At 49.9% G+C, this 18,842-nt stretch overlaps 1 long non-coding RNA gene and 1 pseudogene across 1 annotated transcript; one reads left to right on the top strand and one right to left on the bottom strand.

Moving 5' to 3' along the window:
* Positions 1 to 4,877: 4,877 nt before the first annotated feature.
* On the bottom strand, positions 4,878 to 6,561 carry LOC140700992 (uncharacterized). Its single transcript, XR_012079764.1, has 2 exons — positions 6,176 to 6,561; positions 4,878 to 5,275 (listed from the first exon to the last, which is right to left on the bottom strand). It is a non-coding gene; the product is annotated as an uncharacterized lncRNA (long non-coding RNA).
* Positions 6,562 to 17,944: 11,383 nt separating this feature from the next.
* LOC116282867 (small ribosomal subunit protein eS27-like) lies at positions 17,945 to 18,124 on the top strand (annotated as a pseudogene).
* Positions 18,125 to 18,842: the final 718 nt, after the last annotated feature.

Raw genomic sequence — 18,842 nt, 5'->3', positions numbered from 1 at the left:
CTATAGTGACTGCACCAAATTACATTCCCACCAGCCGTGTAGGAGGGTCCCTCTTCTCCACACCCTCCCCAGCAGTTACTGGGAAAACATTTATTTATTGTTATTTCTCTCCAGCCACCTTCCTCTCTCAGCTCAGACCTACATTTTTCACCGCCTCCTCCTGGATGCCACTACCTGGATATCCCGTGAGTGGTTCGAACTTAACATCATAACTGGCTTCTCCCTCAATCCCTTCACTCCAGCCCCCAAACAATCAGACAGGCAGAGACACAGACACCAGACTCATTCACCCATATTCTCCATCTTCTTTGGCTCCACCGCTATCTACCCAAACTGAGCATCATTCAAGACTTTTTCCTCCCTCCCCATCACATTTAAATGAGCCTTTGAAGATCTCTTGGACTAAGCTCTCCTCTCTGACCTTGAGTCTACAGCCTTGGTCAAACCCTCCTCATCTCTCATCTGTCGCGATTCACCACCTCCTTACCTGGAGTCCTTCCACCCCTTAGCCCATCCTCCACATCTTCACCAACTCTAGATGCTGTTGGACCACTGGACTCACACCTAACACCCCACTCCCACTCTTTCCAGAAAAAAGTCGAACTTCTTTAAAATATTGCAAACAACGAAGCAATAAGCAACCATGTACCTACAACTCGGCTTTTTCATTCAAATTATTTCCTTGGGATAAATTCCCCAGGTTGAAGGGTTTGGGATGTCATGGTGCATCAACACGTCCACCTGCCTTGTGACACTGAGTACAAATGCACCCCGTCCCCTGCATTCTTCCCCCCATAAAAATGCTTTTAAGGTCTGTAGGAAAAAAAAATCCTAATTTCTGTGCCCTGATTCTGCCTGTATTTTTTTTTTCTCTTTTAAGTCAAGTCCCAGTTATCATTTTATCAAGAAAAAATCATTTTCATTCTAAAGCATTATGTACGTAAGCACCTTCCTCCCCCCAGTTTTTGGGTTGCTTTTGATTTGCTTTCACGCCCATATTGCCTCAGGTTATAGGAACTTTCTCCTAATTGACAGGCATTTCACAAGTTTTGCAATGTGGCAGTTTCTCCCCAGAAAACTCATTAAAAAGCAGGGCAGGGGTCAGGGTGGGGAGAGGGGAAGTTGGGCCTACTTTCTTCGAAGTGCTCCAAGTTAATAGTAAACAAAAAATACTAGGGGATGTCACCTGCATGCTAATGGGTAATTCATTCTCGCTCGCCTAGTGGGCCATTTTCTGGTTTTGATAAGGAAAAGCATAGTAAGTGAGGTTCCTGGGTCTGGAGATACAGAAAATCTTTGAATTGGCTGTAGCAGTTTTGCACAATCTCTGGACTGCTCGGGACTGTCACAGGAATAAAATGATAATTGAATAAGTAACTGGGCCGTTCTTCCTCTCTATGCATGGAGTTATTCAGGAATCCCATCCAAAGATCCAAGACCATGGGCGCTTATACATGCTGGACAGATGTGAATGTGCTTCGGGGGCTGGTGGAGAGATTTCTGAACTTGGATCATCAGTATAAACTATCAAATGAAACTTACCATCTCTAGGTCCAATATCCATTTTCAGTGACATAGCTTTTCCTCAAATCAGGAATAGTCAGTGAGATGCTATTTTAAATATGCCTTTATCAACCCTCCCTGCTCTCTAAGCTTCTGACCTGGTTTCTCACCCTCACAGATGACCCAGACATCACAAAGGAATGCCTCTCTTTTCCACTGCAAAAAAACCCACCCATGCTGGGCTCCATCCTATCTTCCTTGCTATATGCTCAATAAAGCTTCTTGCCCCAGTGCCTTTGCACATGATATTGACGCTACCTACATGCTATTGACGCTACCTACATGCTCTCCATCCCTAGCCCTTCAGTGTCAGCTCCTGCAGTGCCTCTTCAAAGCCCCCCCTGAGTGCTCTTGGCAGGTCAAAGCCCCTTCTGGGAGTCCTCCTGGCATTGTGTTACACCTCTCCTCTCCAGTGTCATTTTAGATTTATTTGTGACTTTATTTGTTAATTGTCAGTCTCTCCAATGGGACTGAACCTGATGGAGGCAGGGCCAATGTCCACCATCATCTCCCAAAGAGTGACAAGGCCAACCTGACCAGCCCAGCCACAAGTGCAATCTGCCAAGTCAAAGACGAGGCGCAGCCTTAGAGCACCTGGGAGGGGGGAGGCCACAGTGATCCCCGTGAAGGCCCCCTGGTGTGACGCCTTTATGCCACAGGATGTAATGATTAAGTATCACCACCATAGGAGGTCAGGAGGTGGAAGCTATCTAAGGAGAAGCATTTTCAGCAGGACCTGTGGGAACCGACAAAACAGATCCACCGCTTCTCAACTTGGATGCTATCACCCCGGCTAAAGCCTCCATCAGGTCTCTGGTGGACCATTCAAGCCTCTTCCTGCCGTGTGACCCGCTTCTACTCTGACTCTGCAAAATCCAGTTTCCACACAGCAGCAGGAATAATTGTCTAACAGTCCAAACAGAATTACGTCACTGGCCTGCTCGTAGCCAGGCATGACTTATGGTCCCTTTAGAACAGGTTCTAACCCCCATCTGTGCATCCTTGTGCCACCTGGCCCTGACGTGGTTCTCCCGTCTCCCTCCTCACACCCGCTGTGCTCCGGCCACCCTGGCTCCTTGTGGGAACCTCAGACACTCCAGCCTGGAGCTCATCCTCTCCGCTAGGAAAACCCCCAATGGCAGCCCCCTCTTACCCAGGTCCTCACGTCATTGTCATCTCCAGGGAGAGGACTTCCCTGCCCTCAAATATGCAGTTCTCATCTTGCCCCATTCTGGTTTCTCCCTAGCCCTGATCTCTGAGCTACTGCTGTTTATTTTCTTACTGATGTGTTTGCTGCCTATCTTTTCTTCCCAGGATGCCCATTCCTGCGAGCGGGGACCTCCTTAGCACCCAGGGATGACCTGGGCCCACTCAGCACAGGCTTGCTGAGTGAGAGGATGAATGTGCTCTGAATTGTCGCCGATTAAAAGATCACAGTTGAGGTGGAGGAGAAACCCTGCAGTTAGGGCTGGGAGGCTCCTGGACCGCACCCCTGCGGTGGGTGTCCAGACTCTGCCTGACCCCTCGCAGGGACCGAGAGCTTATTCTCATTCAGGGAACAGAGATGGGGATAAACCGAAAGAGCCAATGAGATGACCCAATAAGCTTATTTAATAATCCCACTCTGATTCTAACGTTTATTATTCCCCCTCAGTGGGGGAAACAGACATGCCAAAAATAAAACCTAAGCCGGAACCCCAGCAGAGAGGGCTTCGGCAGAACAGGCCTTGCAGGGCTGTCCTAGATGTCTCAGTGCAGGCTAAGTGCTCGTGAAGAGGAAAAGAGATGATGCAGGAATACAACCATGTAAGGCCAGTCACGTGGCAAGCACCCAACACGTCTTTGCACTGGTTCTCCCACAGAGCAGACAGATGGCAATTATTTCTACCAGGGTGCCAGGGCAGGTGATTAGGGCAGGCGGGCACAGGACCATCCTGCTAGAAAGTACATTCCTCAGCTTCCCTTGCAGCTAGCAGACCCTTTAACCCAGTTCAGGCCGATGAGAGCTCCCATCAGGCATGCGACCATCCTGCTAGGGACTTAAAACACTGGGCATGAATGACTTGTCACTTCCCTCCCCCGTCTCTGGCCTGACAGGCTTGGCAGGGACCGAGCTGCAGCCACAGGGATGTGTACAATGCCCGGAACACAACAGAAACGAGGAGGGTGAGCCACAGATGGCTTCCTAGCGAGCCCACGCCACCTGGGCTGTCATGCGAGAGGGAAGAGGAACACCTCTCAGTTAAGCCTTTGCATTCAGAGGCTGCTTGGCTACAGCAGCTTTGCCTCCACCTCCCTAACCCAGAATGATGGGGAAGACTTCACCCAAGGCGCTAATGCTGAACTGGACATCGAAAGATAAAGAGGAATTCATCAGTGGAAAGTTAGGGTGAGTACAAATTCCAGAAAGAGGGAACCACACTGAATGCAAAAGTCTGGAGGCAAGAAAGCCCTTGGTGATCAGAGCCCAATCAGATGGTGTTTCCCCATTAGAATCTCCTGCTTGTTAAGTACAGATTCTTGGGGGAACCCTCCACCCTCCCCCTAACATCACCACTCAGACCTGCTGAATCACAATCCGCAAGGGTGGGGCCAAGGAGTCTGAATTTTTACCTAGTGCCTGGGGTCACTCTGTGACCAGCAAGTTTGGGAGGCAGTGGGCACTGAGTTGGGAAAGTGGGACTGAGCCACGGGAAATAGTCTTGGATCCCATAAGGATTCTGAACCTTCACACACAGCCCATTGCTTTTTTTTTTTGGCAGGAGAGGTCACAAATTCTTGTAAATATCTGATGAAATTTATAAGTCTTTCCCCAGAAAATGCTTCCCTTCTTCCCCAATATTTGAATAGCTTTTCAGGGACCCAAGAGTCTGCCCTTTGGAACCCAGTGGGAGAACCTTGGGGGCAGTGATTTCAATCAAGAGAGAGGATGGATTACATCAACAACAGTGGTGTAGAGGTGATGGGTGGGCCACAGGCTCCAGGTTGGAGTTCTCACAGTGGTGTAGGGGTGATGGGTGGGCCACAGGCTCCAGGTGGGAAGTCCAGTTAACAAGCAAGTGAAGATGGAGGTCTGACCCAGAAGGAGTTCACAGGAACAGAGGAGGTAGATGACAGACAGTCAGAATGTGGAGGCCAGGGTGTGTGACAACAACTGAGCAAGAGCCTGGATGGGGCAGAATTCAAACTGAAGGAGGCTCCCCCTTGGAGAGCCCTGCAGAAAGGGGCAGGGGGGTGGGGATGCAGGGACAATGGCCCAGTTCTTTGACACCTCCAGTTTACAATGAGTGAAATGACTTCGAGGGACTCAGGCAGAGGTTCCTAGAAAGCTGTGGATATTCAAGTAGAAGTTTAGAAGGGGGCCCAGGCTCAATGACTATGGGTGACAGTCCATGGCCTCCTTCAGGGAGAGATTGTAAAATAAGACAGGAGGCAAGACCCTGGAGAGACTCACCTCTGAGGAGAGGCAGGAGAGGATCCCATAAAAGGGGAGAATTAGAGAAGGGAGAGACAAAGACAGAGAGACAGGCAGAGAACTAGAGGCAGAAAGGTCAAGTTAATGAACCCTGTGAGGCCGTTGGACTGGGAGGCTCAGAGGGCACTGGGCTCCCGTAAAAGTCTCTTCTTTTGCTAACTGCGCCATAGGTGTCCTCGTCCTTAGTGGAAACAGCCAACTGCCTGGAGATACGGAGACATCCTGCCTGTAATTTACCTGCAAATGGTTTAGAAAAAAATTAATACATACGTACATACAGAAAGTCATAAAGCAAATGTGGCAAAATGTTCCTAGGTGGGAAAGCTGGGCAAAGGGTTTGGGAAGTCCTCTGAAATATTCTTGCAATTTTAAGTTTGAAATGATATAAACATAAAAATTTCCCTGTTTTAAAAAGACTTGGCAGAGTGCAAGATGCTAGCCAGACAGTGGTGGGCTAGCCTGTGCAGACCAAGTTTTGGACAAGTTTGAGGGCGAAGAAAAGGAAAAGGAGGGCGCTGATCATTTGAAGGGTGGAATTGTTTTCTTCCCTACGGTGGGGATCAGGGAAGAGTAGGTACTTGAGCACACTTCGGGCTGAAACTACAGTCTCAGAGGAGGGCAAGGGGAAGGAGGGGGAGGGGGACAAAGGAAGGAGGGGGAGGAATTGAACCAAGTTGGAAACCGTGGGGTGGAGCACAGGGTCTGCCTTAGAGTGGAGGGGGGCCCTTAGCCCCCGCGTGAGTAAAAGGGCCCCCCAGTCGGCCACCGGAAGCGATTGCCCTTTAAAGGCGCGAGCCGCGGCGGTGAGTCACGCAGGCCCGCCCCGTGGAGGTGCCCCGCCCCTCGCCCCGCCCCCGGCGCCCCGGGCCGCCCCGCGCCCCGCCCACTCCCCGCCCCCGCGCGCCCCCGCCCACTTCGTCACCCCTCCCTCCGCGGCCGCGGCGCAGGAAGCGGGCTCTCGGCGCGGGCTCCATTCCTTTCCCCTGAGCCAGGCGTCTTCGCGCCTTTATCTAGGTTATTTTTGTGCGTTGAGCAATTTTCAAGTGAGCACTTGTGCGGCGGCACCCTCTCCTTGTCGCGCTTGGGCCTTGAAGAAATTTCCCGGCTTATTTATAGCCCGAGTTTATTTTTACTCACGTCCTGAACTTGAGCCTTTGTAAGTGCTCGTCGGGGCGGCGGTGGATCTGGAGTGAGTCCTGGCCGTCCCACCGCGAATCCGGCGGCAGGGCCGGGTTTACCTTCCAGCGCAGCCCGAGACCCGGGGGAGCCCCCGCGGCGCCCAGGACGTTCAGGGCCGGGCTGGGGGCGCTGCCGGAGACCCCCGGGCGGGCGTAAAGCGACGCTCGCCACCCCGCCCCTCCCGCGCTGCACGTTAATTTCGGCGACCGCAGCTCCACCCGATACCCCGACTCGGTATGGCAAAGCAGACCACCCTCCTCCGCCCTTGATGGTTGTGGGCATCAGACCTTTGAGGGAAATGATGGTTTATCTTTTACTTGACCCTAAAGGTCTGGCGTACACATCCTCGGAGTCTCTTGGGGGCTCCATGCAGTGACATCGCTGGGAGCCCCACGTCACAGAACAGAGAAGTTTCCTAAGTGGCAGGGGGTTGTGGGGTGGAGGCCTCGAGGAGCTGTTCCCTGTCATAGTTGACGGACGCGCTCTCAAACAAGGATAGAGCCACTTTAGAAATGGAAAAAGGACGAGGTGTGACGTAAAGAATGGGTTTCAAAGCCGCCGCCACACGCGGGCCCCCTGGCGTGGGTTAATCACGGTGAAATTCCCCAGGGGCTGCCCGGAGAGGGTGTGCACTTACAGTCCTGGAATACAATTCTGGCCAAAACTCTGGATTTGGACTTGAATGTTTGGATTCCCGGTGTAACTGGCTTGCTCAGGCCTGGTGGAGCCAGCCTTTCAGGGTAATCCTTGGGGCTCTCCGCCTCCAGACACAGCCCAGCACCGAATACTCCCCATCTTGGTTCATTTACATTTGCCTGGAGCAGCTAGATTTTCCATGATCTCTCATGAGTCAGGGCCTGCTGAATTTATTTCACATTTATTCTGAAACACTTCGAATTTGGCTGAAGTCATCCTCATTCAGCTCAGGACCATAAAACCCCACCAGCCCAGCAGCTGAGGATAAAAGAACGAATCAGATTATAGTGCTCTTTTGTTGCATTTTGCTTCTACCCTTTCCAGAAAATGGGTCTCTGGGTGGGAGCCGAGGGATTACAGCCCTGTGGTCAGAGACGGAGATTCTGCAGCTCCTGGTGACTGGCCCAGGATGAGGGTGGGGTGGGGGGCCCTACTTCTGGACCAGAGCCTGGGGGCGCCTCAGGTAGATGGATGGGTGTGCAAAGGAAGGAGAACCAGTAAGGGAGAGTTGAAGCGGAAAATACTTTCTGCTTAAACTGGCCTCAGGTGGGGAGACCTCCCACTAAGTCTCCCCTCAGCCTGGATGCCTTTTAAACCCTCATGGTCCTGCAGTTTCACAGCTGCTGCTGGGAGACCATCCTGGGCTGGCATATTGCTAGCATTTGGTGTTTCCTCTTTTTCTTTCTACCCTGTAGGAGAGAAATGCCTACTGCAGCCAGCTGAATACTGATGGAAAGCATCCACTCTGTGTGGGGACTTGGTCTTGATCTAAGTTATTGCCCTACCCTAAAGCAGGTAGGCAGACACTCATTCTAAAATGTGATTTGAACTTTGGGTTATTTAAAACAGCGCTTTCTACATGGATGGACCTGGAGATCATCATTCTAAGTGAAGTAAGCCAGAAAGAGAAAGAAAAATACCTTGTGATATCACTCATATGTGGAATCTTAAAAAGAAAAAAAAGAAAGAAAAGAAAAAAAGACACAAATGAACTTATCGACAAAACAAAAAACAGGCTCACAGACATAGAAATCAAACTTACGGTTACCAGGAGGGAAAGTGGGTGGGAAGGGACAAACTGGGAGTTCGAGATTTGCAGATACTAACTACTATATATAAAATAGATAGACAAGTTTCTTCTGTCCAGCACAGGGAACTATATTCAGTATCTTGTAGGAACCTATAATGAAAAAGAATATGAAAAGGGATGTATCTATGTATAGGTATGACTGAAACATTACGCTGTGCACCAGAAATTGACACATTGTAACTGACTATACTTCAATTAAAACTGTTTAAAAAATAAATAAAACAATGCTTTCTTCTCTTAACTTCATTCCTTTATGTTTCATTAATTGAAAGAATTGCTTACTGAACAGTTATGAAAATCATGACACTCCGAAGAGCACAAAGGCAAAAAAGCACTTTTAATGTCACAATGAGTATAATTCTCTACTTTATACAGTTCTCTGTGATTTTGGCCTGATTTGCTTATGGACATTCAGGTAGACCTTTTATTGCACTTCATGTTATCGTGATGGGAAGAGCCTACTTCTCTTAAAAATTGAAGTTTTGTGGTGACTCCGCATCAAGCAAGTCAGTCGGCACCATTTTTCTAACAGTATTTGCTCACTTCATGTCTTTGTGTCACATTTTGCTAATTCTCTCAATATCTGAAACTTTTTCATGATCACTGTATTTGTCAGGGTGATCTGCGATTAGTGATCTTTGATGTTATTGTTGCGAAAAGATTACAGCTTGCTGAAGGCTCAGGTGATGGTTAGCATTTTTTTTAACAAGAAAGTAATTAAGGTAGAGACATTGTTTTTTTTAGATATAAGGCTATTGCACACTTAATAGATGGTGGTGTAGTGTGACTATAACTCTGTATGCACTGGGAAACCAAAACATCCGTGTGACTTGCTTTATTGGGATATTTGCTTTATTGCAACAGTCCGGAACCAAACCCATAATACCTCCAAGATACGCCTGTAATGAAATTAATTTCATTTTCTTCCCTTTATGCTTCAGGAGATGGAAGAGAATGTTCAATGTGATTTTGTAAAACATTGGGCTGTTTGAAGGGAACATTCTGAATAAACATTGCTCACTGTGTTCCTGGACACAAATGAACACAAGTCTTAGCAGCCACTAAAATGAACCAGCAACCGGACTGCAGAAGGTGGCTGGATCTGGAGGTGATACTTTCTGTCTGCTCTTCTGTTTTCTGTGTTATACACAATTCAAGAGGAGAAGGCAGGCCTGGCAAGAACCCAGGTGCCCAACCCTGGGGCTGAGCCCCCGAGACTGTGACTGGCCAAGCAGAGATGTCGTGGGGTGAAGGCACATGGAAGGTCAGGGAGCCTGGTCCCCTCCAGTCACCAGTGTCATAAAACCACGCTTCTCAGGACACCTAGAAATAAGGTATTTTTCCTCTTAAATGATTGACTCCCTTCTGAAAAATCGCAGTGACATCGACTGTGATTGACTTCAACCTCACCGATTGAAAGTATGTAAGAACTTACACACATGTTGTAAAGGAAGATCAGAGGGAAAACATTTCATTTCTGTAACAGAAATACATGTGTGTCCTGACTTTAGAAGCCCTCATTTGTGTATTCGTAATTTAATGTTGATTTCATGACCCTTCTCTCTTCCCTAAATACATCTGCCAGTGTCTCCAGGGGGCAAGATTCTATTTTCTTCTACTCTGGGATTCTGTACAGTTTTGAAGGTAGTAAAACTGTATTTCTTTTTAAATATTGAAGGAGCTCAAAATATGCCACCTCAAAACATACCAGTTTGGCAGAAGGATTTTTCTTGAGCCGCAGGCAATTGAGAAAAAGCAGACACAGGAACGGCAGTCTGCCACCGCGCTATCTGCCTGAAAGGAGGGCATAAATTTCCCTGATGAAGACACGCTCCCTGCTCTCAGACCAGGAAGAGCAAAGCACCCTTTATCACCGGAGGTGGGGATGGCGCCAAGATGAGTCTGCATAGACAAAAGCCTACTAACTAACACTTTTTAAAAATTGAAGTAGAGTCAGTTTACAATGTTGTATCAATTTCTGGTTTACAGTGTGATGATTCAGTTATATTTATATATTTGTATATTGCTTTTCATATTCTTTTTCATTATAGGTTACTACAAGATATTGAATGTAGTTCCCTGTGCTGGACAGGAGAAACTTGTAACTAACTAGTATCTTACATTAGTTTCTCCAGCATATTCACCTTCCCACGTGTACTGCTCCTCGAGACCCAAACTCTTTTTCCTTTGTCTTTTTGCTTCTCAAAAATTTATCGTTTTTGTTAAAATGGTATGGCAGCCCCCTGAGTTTAATTACTTCTTTGGGTTGTCATTTCTTTTCTGTGAAGTCCTCCGTACATGATAAAATGAAAATGTTAGCCTGTGCACGCTAAAATTAACGTATTAACATCAAATAACATTGTATGCCTTTTCTCCTGTTCATCTGGCTTTTGTCAGTCTAATTTGCAGGCTCCAGCTACAGAACCTAAGAGGGAAGAGGAAAGTTTTTCCTGCCCAACAGTGTTTTCTAACTAGACCAATTAAAATGGGTGGTCTTATCATTCAATCCAGTCTATAAGAATTTATTATGTGATCATTAATTTTGGAAAAGAAACATCCAATGTATCACCATAGCGTGGGGCCACTTGAAAATTCTTTCTGGGCTTATTTGCATCCTCCCCAGAACCCCCAAGAGTGTCCATTTCCTGGGTCTAGAAACAAACAGATAAGAGGTTCTGAATGAAGAGATTTCAAGTCTAAAACAAAACCAATGTGAACGCTTTTCTCCCCACTTGCCAGGTGATTCACTGCCTGGCTGCTCTCACTGGCTGTGCCCATTGGTCGTCATTAGTATAGTAAAGCCAAGCCTTTATTCCTGATCCTGGGCAGGAGAAGGCGTGAGAGTGTGAGAAGAAAGTGGCTTACGGCTTCCTTCTGTAGGGTGGGGGGTTGGAGATGGGGTGGAGGTGAACTGGAATCTGGGAGGCAATGCAGTTTAACTCAGCAGTGAGCCAGGGGCGCCCACATCACCGCCTTCGTCATCACCATCACCTTTGTCATCCTTCTCTTCCTCCTCCTCACCCGCATCGTCATCGTCCAATCATCGGACCTGCCCCCCGTATGTACCCTGTGCCCAGCACCAAAGCAAGCACTTCGCAAGCATCGTCTCGCAGTTGTGGAAGAACAAAATCTTCCTTGGGATGGCGCTCCTATCTGAGACACCATGGTGACAGTTACGGGGACAGACAGCGAGACGTGCGCATCTTCCTGTCTGAGTAGAGCAGCAAATGCAAGCTGGTTACTGGGTGCAAAGAGAAGATGAACCAGTTCAGGACCAGTTTGGGCTTCTCAAAGAGGAGGAAGAGCTCCTGGAAATAATATATTCATTCATTCAACACAGATCTGGAGCACCTGGAAGGAGCAGGGACTGTGCGAGGTGCTGGGGACACAGGGATGAAGTGGGCAGAGCTGGTCCTGACCTCAGTCTTGCCTTTTTAAATGGAACCAGTAGGAACGGAGGAAGCAAGCAGTCGAAGATTCTGATCCTCCCAAACCCAGGACAGGATCAACGAGGGCAGCGGGCTGTGACATCGAGGAGAGCAGGCTAGCTGCTCCCTAGACGGTCCCGGTGTGGAGAAGCTGGGCTTCCTGCTGAGCGCGGCCCCAGGTCACACACGCTCTCAGGGCTCGAGGGGTCAAAACCTGAGTTGGGGGGAGGGGAGAAAGGAGGCTGTTGGGAAGGGCCCGGAGAGGAAGTGGAAGCAGAGGGCAGGTGCTGCTGGAGATACCCGAGGCCCAGGGAGAAACCACATCTTCGAGAGAAGCAGGGCCGAGGAAAGTCTCCGGGAGAGAGATGAGTCACGGGGGTGGGGTGCTCCCAGCCCAGGGGAGCGGCCGGGCCGACTGGACCTGACACGGCCATGTGTAGGCGATGTGCTGTCTCCCCGGAGTGTTACCTGGAGCGGCCACCTAGCCACACGCCCACCCGCTGCACTGTTCTCCCAGCGGCCACGGGTCCGTGCAGCACCACCAGGAGACTGTGGGGTCCTGGGTTCATCGCTAAAGGAGGCAGAAGAGGTTTTCCCACTTTCCTCCTGTTGACATGGAAACAGTTGGACGAGAAGACGAGGGAGATGAGTGGTTGGTTGGTTTGGTTTTGACTTCCTGGTGCTTGCACCTCATACGATCCCAGGATAAGGAGGCTCTTAGCTAGAAATGAGCCCATGGGCCCAGGACAGGAATGTGTTTGCCCAAGGACTGACTGGTACTGAGAAAGCTTGAAGCTGAAGATTGCGGAGGAGGGAGAAAAATACCCGGGCATCAGCAGCTGGGGTCTCCGTGGCTCAGTGTTGGGATGCAGAAAAAGCTGGAGGGCAGGAAGGGCCCAGTGAGTCACCCAGGGAATGGTCAGGACAGGCAGAAACAGCTCCTGTGGCCCGGAAATAGGCTCTCACAGAAAGATGTAGGCAGTGCGAGAGTGTGCCCCTTCCCAGAGAGACCGGCCGTGGGTCTGAGGGATGCGGGGTGAAGAGAAACTTAAGGTGAAGGTAAGAGTAGGACAGAGGTAGCTTTTGTCATAGCACGTCATAGACCGCCTGGACCCAGGAGACATCCCACCCTCGGTCAGACAGAGCTCCCCAGCTGGGCAGAGAGCAGAGCCTAGGAGCGACATCCAAGGGAGCCCTCTTCATGTAAATCAGGTTCCTTCACCACCACAGTTTCCTGAGTGTCAGTCATTAGGCAGGTACTGGGACACAGTGGTGAACAAGGCAGATAGCAGAGTCCCTGCTCTCCTGGACCTGACTTTTCAATGGTGGGAAGCAAGCAAAAACTGAAACCAAAACCAACAAGTAAACAGATGGATAAATACAGTAATGGCAGCTCTGAAGAAACAAGGGGCAAAGATAGAGACTGAGGGGGACCTACAGAGGGCAGGGTAATCAGAGGATGTGGAATTCAGCCTGAGACCTAAAGGAAACTAGCTAAGCAAGAGGAGTGAAAATAGCAGGTGCCAAGGTCCTGGGGCAGGAAAGAGTTGGACATATTCCAAGACTGGAAAGAACAGGGTAGGAGTACTTATAGGATGAGCTTGGTGAGCAGGGCAGGGGCTTTCAGGGTGTTCCGCAAGGAGGTGACATGACCTGCTCATGTTTTAGGAAGGCCGTTTACACTGCTATGTGGAAACTAGATTGCGGGGGCTTCTGAAAGATTGTTGACTTGCCTTATTATCTTTTCATGTCTCAAAGGAACTACCCCCAGAAATGGCCACTGTATGGAGGGGCTGGTAGCCAAGCAGAAATGATAGAAACCTGAAGAAAGCGACCCTGTAACCTTAGGGTTCACGATAGCCTAGAAGGATGTCATAGGCAGGTACATTTTCAGATCTGCAGCATGGGAGGTTTCCAAAGATGTTGAGAAGCCCTATGATTCTGAAGTGTGCATCTCAAAAGAGGAGACCAGTTCAAAAAAGCTGGGCCTTCTGACTGTGTAATTACAAGCGACTTTCTTTCTAAGGAGGGAAAAATGGATGGTGACTGTAGACGTCATTCTGTGGCGAAGCTGAGATTGTGAAGGGACAGGTTTGTAAAAAGGAAGAAGGCTACGTAACCATGGACAAATACGAGAGACTGGTACGGGCCTGTAAGAGTAATCTCAGGAGTGCGGAGCGCAAGAGAAAGCGAAACAAATAAACAGACAGAAGCGATTAGGGCAAGACCGCTCTGGGATGCAGAGGAGAAAGTTGGGGTAGTTCCTCATCTCCTACATTGTTTTTGGGTTTATGTCAAGGGGATGCCTTCGGCCAGGATGGGGGGAGCCTGTGGAGGACAGCCCGGGCGGGGCTCTGTGAGAGCTGGCGGTTCCTGCTGGCTTTGCTGGCTGCAGCATCCCCTGCCCGAAGAGCCCCAGGCAGGCACTGGCTGGTGCGTGCTGAGTGACTGCACACGTACACGGGCACGTGTGAATGGATGGATGATAATGCAAGCTTTGGGATGCTCCCGTGGTAAAGACATGTGCAGACTGTCCAGGCTGGGGGTCAGACTCTCCCTAAAGAGGGCTTTGCCCTTTTCTTTGGGAGCTCTGGTGGGAGGCAGCCGTCACCTGCCTCTGCGGAAGCAGGAGGGGACGAGCCCTTCTCCCTGGTGCCAGGGCCTGGATCTGAGACTCCCAGCTGGCTGATCGCAGGCTCTGCTGGAAGCAGGACCTGGAGAGACTTCACCAGTAAAGATTCCGTGGGCACCGGCGGTGTTAGTGCCCGTACCGAAGGCGGGCGGGGCGTGGGCTATGTCCCCTGCAGCCAGTGCCCCCACCCCATCTCTGCCTGCTTTGTCTTTCTTCCCAAAGTTTTTATTTTGAAATAAGTAAAGATCCACAGCAAGTTACAGTGATTGTAGACAGATCCTGCATCTCCTTCTCCCGCTGTGGTTACACCCCGCGTGACCACAGCAGGACCCCAGGACTGGGACATCGAGCTGGCGCAATGTGTGCGTGGGCCTGGCTGTTTTAAAGTCTGGTTCTGAGCCTTCTTACTAGTTACTGCTCCATCCAGTATCCTTCCAATAAGCTGCCTTTCTGTCTGAGTTAACCAGTCCGTCTTGCCTCCGGTAACTAGGACTCTGACTGGCCTGCTACCTTTGGAAGGTCGACACATCACTGGAAGTCTGGAGATGGCACAACGGGAAGTAGGCTTGTGTGGAAGTAGGATGCTAGATGGGGTATGAGGAAGGCTTAGCTGCACAAGGAGCTGGAAAAGGAAGCTGGTGAGGGACGTGTCTGGACTTCACTTTGTGCACAGTGGGAGCTGTCAGGCTTCCGAGATGGCGGTGACAACATCAGAGAGACCTCTGGCTGCGGAGTCTGGGAGGGGTGGGTTGGAAGCCATGGGATTGGGAACTGATAGTAAATCGTCCAGAGGAGTAAAGTTGGGGGAGGGCAGTGGAAGGAGGAGGCAGTTGGAGAACCATTCAGAGGTGGACCTGGCAGGTCTGGGATATGATTGGGGGCAGGAGGAGAAAGAAGAGGAGGAGGAAGAGGAAGCGGAGGAAGGAGGAATGGGGGAGGAAGAAACCAATCGGAAGATGACGGAGGTTTGAGTCACAGCCTCAAGCTTTCGCTGTCGCTACAGATTAAGTGAACTGCAGCTTCAAGGACAGGAGAGCAGCTCCCCCGGAGGTTTCTGGCACCTGGCTTTCTCGGCAACATCCTGCTGGTTTGTAGGGATCCTGGCGTGGTTCGCAGGGTGACCTGGTGGCTTCAGGGCTTGCTCAGGAAATGCGGTTTTGCCCTCCCACGTGAATGTAAAACTTTACTTTGGATGCTCACCTCCACTGGGTCTGTGCTTGTGTCCCCAGGGCTGGAGGTCGGGCGGGGACTGGTGAGGTTTCCCAGGGCTGATGGCAATCCCCTTCCCTTCATCTGAGTTTATCATAATACCGGTGGTGTCACCTAACATTTCTGCAGAACTTCTTCCCTGCCGGGCACTCTTCTGCATCCTTCGCACCTCTTCACTTACATTCGATGCTCACTTACATCCCAGGGAGACACTGGGATGGTTCCCATTTTCCAGTGCAATTGAGAAAGAAACAGAGGGGTCAGGAGATGGAGACCGCAGCGTCATTTTTATTGCCGAACAAAGGGGCTTTGTGAACACAGCTTGGCCTTGCTGGGTTTCCTGGCTGAGAGGACTTACTGATTCTCCCCTAAGTTAGAAAGTCCCTGGGACCGAGGAGCAGGGTGTGGCCGGCGTGGGGTTCCTTCTCCCACATGCACTGGTCAGGGAAGTGATCCTTTTCCTGGAGGAGAGGTGGGTGGAGTAGAGGGGGGTCCAGGACCCCCTACCACAGAATTGCCTCCCCAACCATCTGCTGATATGACACAAATGTGTTGCTGGAATGAGGGGGTCCCAGGGTCAGAAGCTACCAAGACAACAGGGTGTGAGATCTGAGGATCAAACAAAACTTTCAGAGCAGTTACAGTGGTGAGTTGGGGACAGAAAAGCCAGTTGTTAAGGAAACCAAATGGATAAGACTTGCTTTGGCTCTTGAGATGTGGGCGTGATGGGGTCCCCAGGGTGAAGGGACCATTTCAGAGACCAAGGTTGCACAAGGAGGCACAGACTGGGGAGAGGTAATGGGATCAGTTTTGAAGAATTAGAGATGTTTGGCCCTGAGGGCCACCAGGGGAGAGACACTGGCTGGAAATGCACATTTGAATCATCAGCATGTTCATTCGGCAAATATTTATCATGCACTTAATATGTGCCACAAGCTTTCCTAAGTGCTGGGAATGTCATGGGGGCAAGAGAATGAACCAGATTCCTGCCTACATGGAGTTTAGAATTTAGGTAGGGAGACATATAACAAAAATATGTATAAGTAAATATGTGATGACAGATTATTCAAAGTGCTATGAGACAGCAACTGAGAGGTCTGGGAAGGGCAAGTAGGAGACAACTGTGCTGAGAGGAAGGGAAGAACATGCCAGGCAAAGGAGAGGACCCAGACAGCATATGCAAAGGTCCTGTGGCAGAAGGAGGTTGGTCTGCCCAGGGAGCCAAAATCACGCCAACACGGCAAACGATTGTGATCACAGAGGAGAGACGCGGCAAGCGGAGTTAAAGAGGCAGGGAGGGAAGATCGTGTTTGGATTTTATTCTAGGTCCCATGGGAAGTCATCAAAGATTTTCAGGCAAGGAATGAAAGGAGACGCCTGAAATAGCTCAGGTGAGAAAGTCAGGTGACTTGTACTGGAGTGATGGCTGTGAAGACGGAGGGAGAGGGGTGAATTGGGGAAATCTTTTGAGATAGAATCAATCAGCCCCGGTGCTGAATTGAATCTGAGGGGTGAGGGTGAAGGAAGGAAACAGCTGGACACCCAGGTTTCTGTTTGAGCAGCGGAGGGAGGGCTGGGAGAGGGACAGGTGGGAGCAGGTGGAGTCTGGGAACACACTGATAGCTGAAATAATAAGAGTCTTAGGGTGGGGCTGGGTGTGGCGGTGGTGGTGGTGGTCGTCCTAGAAGAGGGTAGCATGCCTCTAAATATCTGAGGAGTAACCACATGTAAGGGTGTAGACTCACCTTGTCTATACTTGCAAGGTGGTCTTTGAATTAACATAAGGAAAAATTGTCCAGATTCAAAGCCAGGCAGAGATGGTCAAGATGACCTAGAGGACTTCATCTTCAGATGGGCACATGGAGGAGACGATCTTCCCACCTGAGTTTTATTGTTCAAGTTCTAGCCTATATCTGAAATAAGGAGGGGGGGTGGAGAAGAATTCGCTTTATTTCAAACTTAGTTTTTTCTTATTAGAATGTAACTAAATCCAGTCATCTGACACATACTTAGTGAGCTCCTGCAGCGTGCTGGGCACTGGGACACCAGTCAATGCCACGGGCAGAGCTGCCCTGCCTCCAGGGAATTTGGGTAGGACGCCTTCAGGTCCCTGTATAGGTGCATATTTCCCTTCTATCCAGAAAGTGCAAGTCAGCGATCATTTCCACATTTTCCAATTGGTCATTGGAGCACATCAAAAGATCATTGTTGAAAAGAAAAATGAATCAGTTTAACAATTGATTTAATAATCCTTGACACATGAAGATGAAGCACAGAGTCTCCAGCATTTAGAAAATTACTAGAAAGTTAAGATGCATAACTGTTCCTCCCCCTCGTCAGTCACACTTCCCCTTCCATCCAAAGAAAAAACATTCCATAGATTTGCCACCGGTATCAGCCACAGTGGCAAAGGTGGTTAGGTTGGATGTTTCAGGACTGAGTAGTGTACTGTGCAAGATGCTTCGTTCTTCCCTCCCAGACACTTCCCAGAAACCACACCTGTGCAAAGGAAGCGGCGTAAACGAAACCAAAAGCATGTGATGTAAGTAATAGTTCATGTTCTTCCCGGAGGTGATGACCTCCCCACGGGAACGTGCCTCTCGGAAGGAGCTCCTTCATCTCTCTCCAGAGGAGGAGATGCAAGCAGGATCACCTGGTGTGGAGCCTGTTGGATGGATGTGAAATGTCAAGGATGCCGAAGATCACCGCCGTCTTGAGCCAGGCCCAAACAGAAGCGTTCTGTGTTGGTTGCTCCCCTGTCCTCGGCCAGCCGACAAGAGGAAAGAGCAAGGCCTGCAGAAGGATGCTCCTTCAGATGGAAACAGCACAAGAAGCACCCTGAGTCAAGATGAAGGGAAACCATCCCAATGAACATTATGGATACCAAAAAAAAAAATTATGTCGTCTGCGTCTTTCTCAGAAGGCCTCACTCCTATTCCCTTCAGTATGTCTTTTCCCCTCGAAAAGGGCTATGCGTTTATTATCAGCCTTTGTTATTCCTTCATTGAATATTTACAGAGAGCACTGGATGAATGGGGAGGGGGAGAAGGGGCTGGAGGAGGGGGCCCTCGGAACAGAGTGGAGAGTGTCAGGTCAAGCAAGTTTTTTGAGTGCAAAGAACAGGAAGCCAGCCAGCTAGATAGATAGGAGAGGGGGTTTGAAGGAAGGACGAGGGAAAGTCATAGGTTGGAAGGAAAAGGCAGGGATGGTAAAGAATGGAGGGGGAGCGGGCAGGAGTGAAGAAGGGAGGGCGTCGGGTGGGCAGGCAGGGGTGGGCTGTCCAAAGAGCGGCAGCTAACGGATGTTCTCTTCAGGGCACGGCCTCTGAAGTTGATCTGCCCCAGTTGTTCTGTTGTTGTTGTAAATCCTGATGCCACGAGGGTCAAAAGTCAAATTCCAGAGTCAGGGGGAATCTGACTGGCTGAGCTTTGGCCAGGCCCCCCGGGCGGGTAGGGCGTGTGGGTTGTCACCACCTTACGGAGAACGGGTAATTCCTCCCGGAAGATCAGTTGCATCCTAGCTGAGGAGACAAGGGACGTTTGTGATAAAGGAGGAAGGTGATAAGGAATA

This window comes from Vicugna pacos, chromosome 13 (assembly GCF_048564905.1).
Source record: "Vicugna pacos chromosome 13, VicPac4, whole genome shotgun sequence".
Classification (NCBI taxonomy): domain Eukaryota; kingdom Metazoa; phylum Chordata; class Mammalia; order Artiodactyla; family Camelidae; genus Vicugna; species Vicugna pacos.
The sequence above is the reverse complement of the archived record's forward strand: the minus strand, read 5'-3'. Positions and strand labels throughout refer to the sequence as shown.